The sequence below is a fragment of the Pelobates fuscus genome, chromosome 5 (genome assembly GCF_036172605.1).
Source record: "Pelobates fuscus isolate aPelFus1 chromosome 5, aPelFus1.pri, whole genome shotgun sequence".
Taxonomy (NCBI): domain Eukaryota; kingdom Metazoa; phylum Chordata; class Amphibia; order Anura; family Pelobatidae; genus Pelobates; species Pelobates fuscus.
In genome coordinates this window covers 281,110,231-281,127,322 of record NC_086321.1, presented here as the reverse complement: position 1 = coordinate 281,127,322, position 17,092 = coordinate 281,110,231, and positions in this window count along the sequence as shown.

Genomic DNA, 17,092 nt, shown 5'->3' with positions numbered 1-17,092 from the left:
ATCCTAGAAGAACACTGTTCGGTGGAATCATTCGTCTGGATGAGGGGAACATTCTCCATGGTTTCAATATAGACTACGTTCAGTAGTTCTTTCATTTTATGCTTCCAAAGGTGACCAACCTTTTCTCATGGAACTATTTTGGGCAGGAGCCACATGTGCAATCAGTCAAAAAAATGAATTCCATGGAAAAATCAAACCCCTGAACCGATCTAGTTGATTTTTGGATATGTTGGTCATCCAAATTGGGACTATGAGGAGAAGTAACTTTTGTGGGGATTTCATGGATTTTGGGGGTGTTTTTAAGGGGGTTTGTACCTGGAGACAATTGAGTTTGTACAGTTCCTGTCTTAATTATCTGTCAGGCTCATGGGAGGAATTGCCCTGTGATTTTGTGTGAGAAACCCCGATTAGCTAGCCCTGGATTACAATGCTTAGCTCTGGAGAGATAGTTGAAGCTCCTGCCTAAGAGCAACCAACTCTCTGGCAGAAGTAGTGGAGACTGGGAATGGGCACCTGGTTGACCACAGACAAAAACTCAAACCATTCTAAGTTGCTACAATGGGGGGCTGTCATGGCTACAGTGCTTAGAATGTTCTTTTAAGTACTACAGTTTTAATAAGAAAACACCTGGTGTGTGTGACTTTTTCCTGTTTTTGTTTATGGCAGAGATAAACTTGTAAGCAAAATCCTACCAAGGATTTTTCCTTTATGTCTTACGCTTTCATTATCTTGTAATGTCATTTAGTTCAGGGTTGCTGCAGATGTAAGTGCTGAACTTCAAGCTGTATTTTATTCTTAAGTTATTATTGCTCTGGAATGCTTTTACCCATTTCATCTCTTGTAAAATGTAATCTTAAATCTCAAATGTATCCCAAAATACTCAAATGTAACAAAAGGAAACCATCCTCTATTTTTTTTAAACATTGTAAAAAAAAAAAATGAAATAAAAAATATATAAAAAGAGAGACAACTTTAATAATCCTGCAACAGTACATCTTAAATAAACAACAGTTTGTCTGACACTAAAATAAATTACCAATCAGGAGCCTTGCATTATGGTTTTTAGGGTCTTATCTTATTTCACAAATCTCTGTACAGCAGAGGTTTACAGTATAAGTAGTTTCAAATGGGAGGAGGGGAACAATAAGTGGTAGGAAGTGATAGGGAGACTTTAATGAGTAGAAAGAGGGGGATGATGACACAGGAGGTTGTGTAAAGATTCAAGAGGGAAGGAGAGAGAGAGAGAGAGAGAGAGAGAGAGAGAGAGAGAGAGAGGGCGAGAGAGAGAGAGAGAGGGCGAGAGAGAGAGAGAGAGAGAGAGAGAGAGAGGGAGGGAGGGAGGAAAAAAAGATTAGAACATAAAAGATTAATGGCAACTTTCAAGTAAACCCTTTTACTTACACACACTGACACACTGATCAAATCCATCCTTACATTCACATGCACTGACAAATACACCCTACATTTTCACTCACTGATACTAAATACAAAGACACTCTGGCATTCACACAAACCTACTGATGCCCCTCATAATTGTTTCTACACACAGACACACACACACTCTCTCTCTCTCACCCATAATGATCTCTCCATGCATTCATACACTAAAACACACTGACATTCACACCACCACCACTTTTCTGTGTCCATACAAACAAGAAAACATAAAGCAAAAAAAACCATAACGTTAAAAAACACAAACATTCACATACCATAATTCTACAACAAGCAACCCTGCATTTACATTTGATTTATTCACTTTAGAGTTTCCTGAAAGAAAAGGGGGGCTGGAGTTTAGTGGAGGGGGCTTGGGAAAACTGCAATAATTATCTTGAGGGGTTAACTCCTTCTGGGTGGTTAGGTGACCAAAAGTCGCCTAACTGATGCTGTACACCCTCACTCTGTGTATAAGGACATTCAGCGTCTGCTAAATCCCGATAGGAAAGAATTGATACAGTGCTTTCCTATGGGGAAGCACAATGCAAGCGCAGAGTAGGAGCCTGACCCAGCTCTGAGGGACATCGGCGCTGGATTCAGGTAAGTGACTGAAGGATATTTAACATTCAGTGCCGAGTAAGGGGGGAGAGCAAGAGGGAGGGGGGCACTATAGGGAACTATAATGACAGGAAAACTTTCCTGGCACTATAGTATCGCTTTAAAAGGAGTAGAAAAGGGTGGAGTTTAACCCCTTATGGACATTTGACATGTGTGACATGTCATGATTCCCTTTTATTCCAGAAGTTTGGTTCTTAAGGGGTTAAAGAGGAAGGGGTGGGTTCTTAATCAGGAAGAGGTGCTGCCTTGACCGGTAGTGATGGGGCAATATTAGATTAGGGGGGTGCCCAGGTGTAGTCATGCCTAGGGCAGCACCAAACCAAAATACACCACTGCATACAAGTAATTTCAGCGGTTGAGCAATCACTTTCCCAAACTTCAGTCGAGACTAGATGAAGGGTACAAATCTGACAATCTTTAATGGTGCACACAGCTTTTATGCGTAGCCACATGCAAGGGGTCTTCGTCCCAAACAGACATGTGTATATCCCGGGATCCTCCCTACCTGGGAGGCAAAGGCGGGAAAAGTGGTCGCTGTTGTCAGGGTAATCCCTGTGCCATCCAAACGGCTAGGCGTGGCCGCCACACAGTTCCACTTTAAGAAGATATTATACAGACAGTCTACATCTGTCTCACTAGCCTCAGCAAGACAGAAACATTACTCCAGGTTGCCAAAATTGTACCATCAAAAACAAAAAGGATTTCTGTTTCATTTTATTTTGTTTTAAAAGTGGGATTATGATAACTATTCAGATACAATGTTTAAGTTGCCTCCCTTTTAGATGCTGATTTTTAAGAGCCTTTAGGCAATTTTAATTTAAAATCTTTTAAAATTGGTGAATAAGAAAGACATCTGTAGAAAATTGCCCAGTACCGCATAGTTAAAGTGGCATATTTATAGTAAGAACTTTAAGGCACACATTATTAACTTCAATAAGCGGTTCTAGTATAGCTACCTGCAATTGCAGATATAGCCTGTGGTTATGAAATAAAAGGTGGATGTATTAATTAAATAATTAAGTATCCAGAAAGCTGGCAGTGATAAGCTGAGGTAAAAAAAGAATCTCATATATATATACAAAGCATGGTGAGAGAGTCTGTTTGTGTCTAAAATTTGAAATAACAAAGGCAGTTATATAATGATGCCAATAAAATCCAAGCTGTGCGACTTAAAGCTATGGTAATGGATTGAGATGTTGGTAGAGTTTGATGCGCAATATATGAAATTCTATACAGATTTATCAGCCAGAAAAATAACCAAAACAAAAAAAACACACCAAAAAATGGAGTATAACTAACTTTAGAATAAAGTAACGGTGCCTCCTATTTGAGGGGGGCTCTTATATTTCTTACACTACCACTATGTAAGGGTCATGCCTTGTGAGTCTACAGAGGCCCACAATTAAAAAGAACAAAAACAAGAATCTCTGCTGTTTGCCTGATTACATTAGAAAATTAAGAGCAAACAAACACAATTTTAGAGAGATCACTGTACTCAAAATAAAATAACAATTAAAATACTTATATGAAACGTAACTTTCATTTGTAATTCTCTCAGTAAAATACTAATCAGAAGACTACATTAAAGACATTAAAAGAAATTAGGGGTCAAAGGGTCCACACGGTAAATTAGCAGACCCATCATGTAAGCCATTGTGGTTGGATCCCAAGAGGGATAATCAATGGTATGAACTGTTGGTGATATTTTTGTGGAAATCTTGTAGTGGCAAACGTTTACATCAATAAAGAATTGTATAGAGACAATTTTATGATGAGACATGGACAGAATGAACAGGATAGCAGGTGACTGCACTCAATAGTTTATCACACACTGTTAAAGATGAAGAATCAAATGAATGAAAACATAAAGTAGAAATGCTGCATAAGGTTATAGTCGAACATAACAATACATCCAAAGTAGAACAGCAAATAAAGGATGAGTAAGCTTAGTGGCGAAAATAAACAGTCATTAAAGAACAAATTATTGACAGGGTTCCTTGGAAACAGGAAGCTATTATAGTATATCTGCAGAATCCAGTCAGAAAGCATAAAGGCAGAAAAAGCAAGAAAATCAAGAAAAATATAAATGAGTGGACTTGATGTTCTGGATTGAAAAACGAAGTGAGCCCCAGGTACGTCCACTTTGTAATCTTATTGAGATATTTGCATTCCTTGTAACAAATACAGACAATAAATCGTGGTGTGATTGCCAAAATGGAGTCTCTATATTGCAGCATGAGATGGCAGTTCATGATGGTGAAAAAAGCTGCAATCTATTAACCAATAGATGAAGAGGAACCAGAAACGGAATGTATTGCAATATGGTTTGGCTAATCCAAAGAGTTTAGTCTACAACAAGCAGGTCAAACTCATGTCAGACGCATGCGGACCATTTGCGGCCCTGCAAGCCGTGAGTACATGCCTACTGTTAAGGCAGAGTAGGCACCTGCTCTCCCCACATTGCAGGTGCCTACTTTACTAAAATTTACCGTGCCCGGTGGAGAGGAAGCAGGAAGCTGGAGACAGCGAGCGCAGTCTGTACTTCCTGCTCCTCACTGCTGTCGCACGCCCTCTATGGTGATTCCAGGTGCCGGAATATGATGTAATTCCGTCCCAACATCATTAAACTGCGCATGTGAGGGAGTATAGAGGAGCAGCAAGGGAGACCTCCAGAGAGATCCCCACTGGGAAGAGGCCCCACACCAGCTCCCAAAGGTAGGGAGCAATCAGCAATAAATAAAATGATTTGTGAGTGTGTGCAAGAATGTGTAAATGTGTATGTCTGTGTGTGTGTGTTTGTGTGTCTGTCAGTGAGTGTGTGTCTATCAGTGTGTGTGTCAGTGTGTGTATGTGTCTGTCAGTGAGTGTGTCTATCAGTGAGTAATTGTGTGTCTGTCAGTGTGTGTGTATCTTTCAGTGTGTGTGCGTCTGTCAGTGAGTGTGTGTATACCTGTCAGTGAGTGAGTGTGTGTCTGTCTGTCAGTGAGTGTGTTTCGGTGTTGCGATAGCCGCGGCTGGACAGTGGACGACCTGGAGGTGCATGGAGGCATGCAACACCATGTCAGATTCCGACGTGACGTCAACGTGCTCCACCTTCACAGGGTTTCATGGAGTAGCGGGAGTATCCGTTTTGGCACAGGATGTGGACGGTGCCAATTGGGGTATACCAGAGGCTGGTCTCCGGAGTCACATACAGTCAGCAGCAATGTGAGTGGAGTCTGTTTAGTAGAGGGAGGTGCTGCGATTTAGTAGAGGGAGGTGCTGCGATTTAGTAGAGGGAGGTGCTGGTGTTTAGTAGAGGGAGGGGACTGGGGTTTAGTAGAGGGGGGCTGGAGTTTAGTAGAGGGGGCTGGGGTTTAGTAGAGGAAGGTGCTGGGGTTTAGTAGAGGGGGTGCTGTTTTTTTTTTATACTGTACTTTTCAAAATATACTGTATTTTGCGGCCCACATAAACTTAAACCTTGTTTATTTGACCCATGCTAGCCTTTGAGTTTGCCATGCTTGGTCTAGAAGGAACACAATAAATTATGATTAGCTGTAAAATTATTGACTTGCAGTGTCAAAGTGTAGTAGTGTAGGCTATTTAAAGTCATGGGCATCCTTACAATGATTGATATTGTAACGAACACTGGTATTTCATTACCCATTCGTTTGGTTCCTCCTGAACTGCTAGGTATTTAGTGATCATAGCTCGCAGTTCGGGCACTGATTTTTTCACTCACAGGCACACCCATTCTCACTGAAAGACACACACTTTCATTCACTCACAGACACACACTGACAGCTACACAAACTCACTCACTCACTGTAAGGTGGACAGCCCCAGAACATGAGGCAAACAAGGCATTTGTGTGGGGGCTTGAGGTGACATTTTTTGGCGTCATATCCCAGGATTCTCCCTACCTGGGAGCCAAAGGCGGGAAAATAGGTGGCTGTTGTCAGGGTAATCCTGTGCCATCCAAACAGCTAGGCGTGGCCGCCGCACAAGTTCCAAACAGAGGACTCGAACTCTGTCATTCCTCCTTTTGGGCCACAAATGCTTCCCCTGGTTGGATTTCGTTTATATGAAATGGTGGCCACCCAGGGGAGGCCTCATTAATTACTTCCCTTGCAGTTTCACACTATGTTGCAAGTGCGAACCTTGCGGTTTCGCACTTATGTTACAAGTGCGAACGTTCTCATTAATTGGTGGGAACGTTCTAATGGGGCACTGGGATGGTCCCCATTCAGGAGAGTTTCATCACAGATATACACTGCTTTAAGTGGTACTGTAATAACCTATGGTACAGCATTGTATAGGTGTTCCTATGTATGGAGCACCCATAACCTGGTGATTGTTTCAAAAAGCATAGTTGTAATGCCTAAATGATTTTTATTATCAGCATTTATAAAGCACCTAGATATTCCACACCACTTTCCATTCATTTATTTATTTTTATTTCTTTATATGAGGTGTGTTTACATTACATTAAGATAACATTAAGACAGTGGAACAACATATCATTCTCAATTTAGTAAAATATTTACAGTAATGCCATAATGAGATCATGTGTACAAAAATAAACGCATGTGTATACATTAAATTAATTAACCCCTCTGTTCACGATGTTCAATAGCAAACAAGACGTAAACTTGGGACAGGCATTCAAGAGTGGCTTTGGTCAAGCTCTGTGGTTCCAAGTTCCTTGAAATTTGCCACACAATTCATGGATCAGTGAAGAATAACATAACGTATGTTGAACATAACCATTGCTGTAGAGAATAAAAATTCTAGGTTGCGCCAAAAAAACCACTGAAAAGATATAATAAAACCAAAAATAGATAGCAGAGATAAAATAATGGTGATAATAACACCGCAATATGCTATAAACTAGTAGAGATACAGTATGTACTTACATATATCAATAAAGATAAGATAGAAATAAGTCCTAATAACAAATGAGAAGGCCAGGTTCACTTGTAGGGACTTGAGTGTAGTGGCGGTCTGTGCAGGTTGTAGAGCTGAAACTGGTCAGGTTCTCTTGTTCCAGATGGAGATATGTAGATAAAAAGGGAAGATTCCAATAGTGCAGACTGCGACTTAAAATCACGTAAAAATAAAAACTTCACAGCAGGAAGGTATTGGACTCACCTATTGGAGAGCTGGAACTAGCTCAGGTATAACTTGCGAAGAGAACGCTGGTCGTGTAAGATGCATTTTCTTAAAGGTACCATTTCACTTGTGGCTCAACATGGCCACATCACTGGGGTGTCCACATTCACATACATTCTGGGGTCACAAATCACACCTGACACCATTTAAATTTCTTTAGCCTAAATTACTGCATCCTATTGGTGTTTCTGTTTCCAATACACATTTAGTGCAATCTTGACATTGAGTCTTTCTGTTACCCCTATCCAGCTAGTTTACACATCTTCCTGATATTTTGTTTTCCTAAACCTGGCTAGTTATTTGTTTATTCTGTCTCTCCGTTACCCTGACCTTGTCCTGTATTTTATTACAATTTTTCTCTTTTGCACATTAAGCCCAGTCACCCTAAGGTCCGGTGATATGTCTATTGTAATTGGATAATTCAAGACAATATAGAATATAGGTGCTATAGAAACTAAAGAAAGTTATTGTAAATATTCCTTTAGCTCCTTTTGTACTAATAGGTATTCACCCATGAGTACTGAAGGAGCTAAATTTTGAAATAAGCAAACCTCTGTTTTTAATGTTTCAGAATGTTTTTCTTTCAGGAATGAGGCAGATGAGGTTCCTATATTCAACAAAGGTTTAAAACATTGCCTGGAATTTATAGACCTGTGAGCTTAACATCTGTGGCTGGGAAAGCATTTGAAGAGTTGTGAAGGGCTACTTTTTAGGACTTTATTGGGAAGAAAATTATTAGGAAAAACCAGCATGGTTTTATGAAACATAGGTCATATCAAACTAACTTAATTACATTATATGAAGCAGTAAGTAGCAGTTTAGATCAGGGTGTTGCAGTGGATGTGATCTACTTGGATTTTGTCAAGGCATTTGGTACGGTCCTCACAATAGGTTAGTGTTAAAATTTAAAAAATGGTCTAGATGAACACTATGGTTCTTGGGTAGAACATTTGCTTAAAGATAGAGTACAGAGAGTTGGCATTAATTATACATTTTCAAGCTGGACAAAAGTGGTAAGTGGTGTCCCTCAGGGTTCTATTTTGGGACCACTTCTGTTCAACATATTTATAAATTATCTTGAACTAGACACTAAACGTCATGTTTCAGTGTTTGCAGATGACACAAAACTCTGTCAAGTAATACAATGTGAACAGGATATTACTGCCCTGCAGAGGAATGTAGATACATTGGGGGACTAGGCACTTATAATTAAGATTACATTTAATGTAGATAAATGCAAAATTATGCACTTAGCGGTAAAGAATTCAAAAGCAACTTACACTCTAAACGGTAGTGAATTAGGGATAACAACTCATAAAATGGATTTGAGACAATTGTTATAGACAACAAACTGGGCAAAAATGTTTAATGTAAATTGGCAGTTGCTAAAGCCACTAAGGTATTGTCATTAAGCGGCATTAATTATTAGGCCGAAAATATTTTTTTTTCTCTTTATTAATAAAAGGAATGGAACATTTAAGTTATGAAGAAATGTTAACAAATTTAATTATGTTTTATTTAGAAAAATGGCACCTCAGAGTGGATATGATAGTATTATATGAATATATATATAGGCAATACAAACCATTGTCTGTAAATCTATACATAGACAAGATTATACCTTGGGCAAGAGGTCACACATTTACACTGGAAGAAAGGAGATATTGTCTAAGGCAAAGGAAAGGTTTTTTTTATGCCAAGAACAATAAGGATGTGGAATTCTCTGCCTGAAGAGGTGGTTTTATCAGAGTATGCACAGATGTTTAAACAACAATTGGATAAATACTTGCAAAAACATAATATTCAAGGAAATTATTTGTAATATGTGGGGTAACAACTTCTTGATCCAATGAGAAATTTGACTGCTATTCTGGGGTTGAAAAGGATTTTTTTCCTAGTTCATTGCAAAATTGGAAGCGCTTCAAACTGGATTTTGTGCCTCCTTTTGGATCAACAGCAAAAATAAATGTGAGAAAGGCTGAACTCGATGGACACATCTCCTTTTAGCCTATGTAACTATGTGACATAAAAGGGGGGAAACAATAGGAAAATAAACTGAAACTGGTACTTGTTGCACATCTGCATTCATGCTTCCTCTGCTGCTGCAACAAGAAATTGACATACAAAATAATACTGACAGAGACAAGAGGGGAAGAAGTCATTGCTCAAGCATGCTTACAATTTATGAGATATATGAGAATCCAGAATTGGTTGACATTTCAAAAGGGGCAGTAGTTAAAAGATCAACAGCAAGTAGTTAATGAGCCAATCATTCTTTTTAAAATACAAAAAAAAAATAATCAACAACAGTAGTTAACTCCTTAAGGACACATGACATGTGTGACATGTCATGATTCCCTTTTATTCCAGAAGTTTGGTCCTTAAGGGGTTAAAAGATCAACAGTTTAGATCAACAGCAAAAAACAAATGTGAGGAAGGCTGAACTTGATGGACACAAGTCTCTTTTCAGCTATGTAACTATGTAACTATGTAACCCTTTTATAAATATGTCATTATGTTATAATAAGTTCCTGTATGTTGTCTGATATGATTTGGTTATTTGTATTGTATTGAAGTTGTCACAGTAATCTACATGTAATGAGCATATGGGCTAGTCCCAAGTAAAAATAAAGCTGAGCATGTTAGTTCCTTTTCGAACTGTGAGTCCTGTGTGGATTTTAGGGATCCGAGTAACAGCGTCTTCGGACCTGTCCCTGTTGGCTGGCTGGATGATCCTTCTAGCCCAGGGGCAACTCAAAGAGAGCTAGGCCTGAGAGCTGCAAGTGTTTTTATAAAGACATGATCTATCACATCACAGACAGAGGTGCATACCTGCCTGAAAGAAGGACTGCAGAGGAATAGGCAGAGGGGATGATACCTGCCTGGAAGGAAAGAGTTCCAGAAAGACTTCAAGCTTCATCGATTGGGGCTGAAGTATTCCAGCAAGCAGACTGGGCTAAGGTATTCAGTCAGAGTACAGGAGTTCTGTCACATGGGCTCATTACTATTGCTTTTCAATTACTGTATAATTTTGACATCAATTAATAATAATTAATAATGCTTCACTCTTGGTGTCTTCATAAATCTGCCTTGAAAGCAAGAATTCCAACTCAATATAGTTTTAGAATGCCTAATACTGACATTAAGACTTGCTGTAACACTAAACCATATGATACCAACATACTTATAAAGGCCGTTTACTAAACAAAATTATAATAAATTCCTCACGTCCCAGAAATTACAAAAGTAAAAAAAAAGATATCCATCTAATTTGGTTAGAACTGACCCCTATATAATATATGTAAACAAATACTAAATATATAAGTGCTCAATTGTGTAATTTATATGCCAATTGGGAATTAAATGATATAAGAGTTTAATATTCTGTAAGAATGCCAATTTTTAGGATCAATCTTTCTCTTCCCAAAATAACACTTTAGAATGAACAATTGATTAAAAAAGGTACATGGCAGCATTATATGCAAATGGTAGCCCTTAATGGTTGACATTATATATTAGATGAAAATAAAAAAAAATCGGGGGTGGAGGGAGGAAAGAAAGACAATTGCATTCATATTTAATGAAGACAGTAATAGAATCTCTAAGGAAATGTGGTACTTTATGCAGTACTTTAAAAATAAGAAAAATGACATTGATCCAGTAAAGGAAGTGCAGAAATAAGTGAAGCCAATTAACTCTAATGCATTCTTTAGAAATTCAAAAGTATGAATGTGTAAAGAAAAAAAAACAGTTCAGAAATGAAATAAATACACAAAGGCGGTATTAACAGCATCTCGAGCCAATCATTCTTTTTAAAATACAAAAAAAATCAAACAACAATTTACTAAAATTGGGCGTTTAAAAAAAAAAATGATAATTTATGTCATTGATAGTTATATAAGAAGATAAGGAAAATGTATTTCTGTGTGTGTCCTTTAAAATAGACTTCACCAAGCTTACTCATAAGTAGAAATCATTATGCAAAATTAATCTGTTTTTTAGCATACCAAATATCCCTGACATTTTCTGTTAAAATACCCTACATTCAAAGTATTGCTCAATGGTGAAGGCTTGAATGGGACAGTATTTGGTTCATCCTGAATTGCAATTCATCTAAATTTTGGATGACAGGGGGATCTTCATAATTCAAAAACTCTATACGAGCGAACAAAACAAACAACTTGCACAATGGATGAGTATGTTCATTTTGATTCGTGATTCATAGAACCGCAAGTGGTGCCAAAAAAAGAGGAGATTGATGAGAAAATATTATTGATGGTTAGGGGACAGGCACGAAATGTTGATTTTACTCACAGATCAAGTGAGAAGGGACCAAGAGAGGGGAAAGGCAGGAGCATTTAAAAAAAAATAAATCTATATTTATACATTATATAAAGGCATTACATTTCAATATAGGCTTTACTGCTCCTTTTTTTTCCTCCTTACTTATCCTCACTTGATCTGTGAACCAAATGGTGAAAACCTGCACCTGTCGGATTTACAATATGTATATATTTTGCAGACCACTTATGGGCCCACTTTTTTGCCTTTTTTGTTCGTCTGATTTGCTTTCTGAATTTTTTTTTCCAAAAAAACAGTCAGTATCTGGTCATTTGCCTCACGCAGTGCAACATATCTCCTTAGCATAGAGTTGATCAGGTTGTTGATTGTGACCTGTGGAATGTTGGTCCACTCCTCTTCAATGGCTGTGTGAAGTTGCTGGATATTGGCAGGACCTGGAACCCGCTGTCGTATACACTGATCCAGAGCATCCCAAACATGCTCAATGGGTGACATGTCCGGTGAGTATGCTGCCGATGCAAGAAATGGGATGTTTTCAGCTTCCAGGAATTGTGTACAGATCCTTGCAACATAGGGCCATGCATTATCATGCTGCAACATGAGGTGATGGTTGTGGATGAATGACACAACAAATGGCCTCAGGATCTCATCACGGTATCTCTGAGCATTCAAAATGCTATCAATAAAATGCACCTGAGTTCCTTGTCCATAACATACACCTGACAGAAAAAAATACAAAATCCTGGTGTGTAACACAAATAGTTCTCCAACACACTCTAAACACCTGTGTGGTTGCCTCTTTACCCACACTAATACAAATTATACATACATGTACAGTAGGCGGAGTGTAGTTGGTTCTTGGGTAGACAAAATTAGATGGTATAGAAATAGATAGTGATGTACACTGTAAAAAACAAAGGGAATAACAAAAAGCTAGTGCAATATCATAAGATACAGGTATGTAGATAAAAGGACAATCTTTAGTCTTGTACTCACAAAGGAAGAGCCAGTATTATAAGGCTCAGTGGGAATGCCTGTGGCAATATAAAAAGGGATCCCACTCCCTTTATGTGCACCTGCTGCTGTTACATCCTCTGGTCCACTTAATAGATCCACTTAGACAGTGGTAGCGGTGTAAAAATCCTTTAATGGTCACATGGTAAAACACAAATAAATAAAATTACTATAAAGTTCACATATGGGTAGCAATACGCATTTTGTCTCTCTAATAGGCTCTCAGTTGCTACTAATCTTCCCGGGTGGTTTGTCTCTTATATACCGTCAATGATGGAAGACTAGAAACACTTGGTTTGTTCTTCTTCCACTTGTCGCGGCATTAATCCATACTACATTAAAGTTGCGTCTGTATTTGGAACTCATCCGTGCATTCCAACCATTCACAAAACTTAATTGTTGTTGCATAACATACACCTGCCCATACCATAACCCCACCATCACCATGGGCCACTTGATCCACAACATTGACATAAACAAACCGCTCACCCCCATGACACCATACACGCTGTCTGCCATCTGCCCTAAACAGTGAAAACTGGGGTTCATCGAATATGAGTATTTTTTTCACTCAAGTTGGTTACGACGACGAACAACAGTCAGGTCGAGACCCCGATGAGGACGACGAGCATGCAGAGGAACTTCCCTGAGATGGTTTCTAAAAGGTTTGTGCAGAAATTCTTTGGTTATGTAAACTGATTGTTGCAGCAGCTGTCCAAGTGGCTGGTCTCAGACGATCTTGGAGGTGAAGATGCTGGATGTGGAGGTCCTGGGCTGGTGTGGTTACACGTGGTCTGCGGTTGTGAGGCCAGTTGGATGTACTGCCAAATTCTCTGAAATGCCTTTGGAGACGGCTTATGGTAGAGAAATGAACATTCAATTCACAGGCAACAGCTCTGGTGGACATTCCTGCAGTCAGCATGCCAATTGCATATTCCCTCAAAACTTGCGACATCTGGGGCATTGTGCTGTGTGATAAAACTGCACATTTTAAAGTGGCCTTTTATTGTGGCCAGCCTACGTCACACCTGTGTAATAATCATCATCATCATCTTGATATGCCACACCTGAAAAATGGGGGCAAAAACAAAAGTGTTTTATAATTTTGTTCAGTGTATAAATATATATATATATATATATGAATATACAGTTGCAAGAAAAAGTATGTGAACCCTTTGGAATGATATGGATTTCTGCACAAATTGGTCAGAAAATGTGATCTGATCATCATCTAAGTCACAACAATAGACAATCACAGTCTGCTTAAACTAATAACACACAATGAATGAAATGTTGCCATGTTTTTATTGAACACACCATGTAAACAATCACAGTGCAGGTGGAAAAAGTATGTGAACCCTTGGATTTAAAAACTGGTTGAACCTCCTTTGGCAGCGATAACTTCAACCAAAGGAGTAATTCTTGACCATTCCTGTTTACAGAACTGTTTTAGTTCAGCAATATTCTTGGGATGTCTGGTGTAAATCGCTTTCTTGAGGTCATGCCACAGCATCTCAATCGGTTGAGGTCAGGACTCTGACTGGGCCACATCAGAAGGCGTATTCTGTTGTTGATTTACTTCTATGCTTCGGGTCATTGTCCTGTTGCAACACCCATCTTCGTTGAGCTTCAGCTGGTGGACAGATGGCCTTAAGTTCTCCTGCAAAATGTCTTGATAAACTTGGGAATTCATTTTTCCTTTGATGATAGCAATCCGTGCAGGCCCTGACGCAGCAAAGCAGCCCCAAACCATGATGCCCCCACCACTATACTCACAGTTGGGATGAGGTTTTGCTGTTGGTGTGCTGTGCCTCTTTTTCGCCACACATAGTGTTGTATGTTTCTTCCAAACAACTCAACTTTGGTTTAATCTGTCCACAGAATATTTTGCCAGTACTGCTGTGGAACATCCAGGTGCTCTTGTGCAAACTGTAAACGTGCAGCAATGTTTTTTTTGGACAGCAGTGGCTTCCTCTGTGGTATCCTCCCATGAAATCCATTCTTGTTTCGTGTTTTACGTATTGTAGATTCGATAACAGGGATGTTAGCATTTGCCAGTGACTTTTGTAAGTCTTTAGCTGACACTCTAGGATTCTTCTTCACCTCATTGAGCAGTCTGCGCTGTGCTCTTGCAGTTATCTTTACAGGACGGCCACTCCTAGGGAGAGTAGCAGCAGTGCTGAGCTTTCTCCATTTATAGACAATTTGTCTTACCGTGGACTGATGAACAGCAAGGCTTTTGGAGATACTTTTATAACCCTTTCCAGCTTTATGCAAGTCAACAATTCTTAATCGTAGGTCTTCTGAGAGCTCTTTTGTGCGAGGCATCATTCACATCAGGCAATGCTTCTTGTGAAAAGCAAACCTAGAACTGGTGTGTGTTTTTTTATTAACGCAGGGCAGCTGTAACTAACACCTCCAATCTCATCTCATTGATTGGACTCCAGTTGGCTGACATCTCACTCCAATTAGCTCTTGGAGATGTCACTAGTCTAGGGGTTCACATACTTTTTCCACCTACACTTTGAATGTTTACATGGTGTGTTCAATAAAAACATGGCAACATTTCATTCTTTGTGTGTTATTAGTTTAAGCAGACTGTGATTGTCTAATAAAAACAAGGTGTTGGAAAAAGTGAAAATCTGGTGCTGCTATCACCTACGTGCACCACTCAACACATATACAAGTAAAACAAAGTGAAATATAAAATGGTGAGAGCACTCTAAAATATTTAAAAAGTTTTTACCAATACTTCATAGGGCTTATTCCTGAAAATGAGATAAAAAGACCATAGGGTAATACAGTAAAACACTAATATTAAAACACCTCTTTTTTGGTCAAACTCACATTTGTCTGAGTCACTTAAAAGCTGACTCAGACTAAACAGCAGAGAAGAGCATCTGTATTGGTGGATATCTGTTCAGAATTTGGGATACTTCCTTTAGTGCCACACGGAAACCACTCCAAAAGACCCAGGATGCAGGATCACTTTAAGGTTACTTTATTGCACACAAATAACAAATTCTATAAAAAACAGGATAAGTCCACCAAAAATATCGCCACGTGACGCGTTTCGGCGTTACAGCCTTCTTCAGAAGCTGTGATTCTGCTCTTCTCCATTCCGTTGCTTTTAAATCTAAAATTTTTGGTGCCGTTTTTTCTCCCCTCCGGTAAAGTACTTCCGCATTCGTCATTGGTACTCGACAGACCTGTTCGGCGCATCTGTTTGGCATCCTTGCGCCATGACGTCGGGACGTGATAGTAATCCCAGGGGTTGCCGGCGGCCATCTTTAAAAGTCCGTTTGCAATACTGTTTGCCAGGACTGCTCGTTCCAAAGTTCTTTTGGCAATAAATTCAATATTGTGACATATCTTTACACAAATATTCACATAAAAAATAGATTAATTAGGAAACTTCCCTCTATATAAATAAATAAAATGGTTAAATTGCACAAATAAAACTTATATATAATACAAATTTGTACCATTTCAGCTTATGATGGATATACCCCAATCCTCCTAACAGGGAAAAAGAAAAGGGGGAGGGGAGGAAAAATTCAGAAAAAAGGGAGACATATTAAATGAAATAACATTAATATATTTAAAAAATTAAAAAATATATTAATTACAAACATTAAATACACGAGTTTATTTCAAAGTCGGCATTTAAGCCATTGGGTATCAGGGTATCTACATTAAAAATCCACCTCATCTCGCTTTTACTGAGGAGGTTTTCTATATCACCTCCTCTCCAGTGGGTTTTAACTCCTTCTATTCCTATAAATTCTATTCCACTGGCATTGCCACCATGGGCTTCCAAAAAATGTTTGGATACACTGTGTTGAAGAAATTTTCGATTAATGTTATAAATGTGTTCCCTAATACGGATTTTCAAAGCTCTTGACGTTTTTCCAATATATTGGTATCCGCAGGGACACGTAACCATATATATAATATTTTGGGAATTGCATGTTAAAAATGATTTTATCTTATATTCTTGTTTATTAGTGAATGAGGTGAATTTCGTAATATTCTTATTTTTATTAGTTCTTAAAGTGCACCCTCTACATGACATGCAATAATAAAAACCATTTTCTCTTTTAAAAAACGTTTTTTTCTTCAACACAGTGTATCCAAACATTTTTTGGAAGCCCATGGTGGCAATGCCAGTGGAATAGAATTTATAGGAATAGAAGGAGTTAAAACCCACTGGAGAGGAGGTGATATAGAAAACCTCCTCAGTAAAAGCGAGATGAGGTGGATTTTTAATGTAGATACCCTGATACCCAATGGCTTAAATGCCGACTTTGAAATAAACTCGTGTATTTAATGTTTGTAATTAATATATTTTTTATTTTTTTAAATATATTAATGTTATTTCATTTAATATGTCTCCCTTTTTTCTGAATTTTTCCTCCCCTCCCCCTTTTCTTTTTCCCTGTTAGGAGGATTGGGGTATATCCATCATAAGCTGAAATGGTACAAATTTGTATTATATATAAGTTTTATTTGTGCAATTTAACCATTTTATTTATTTATATAGAGGGAAGTTTCCTAATTAATCTATTTT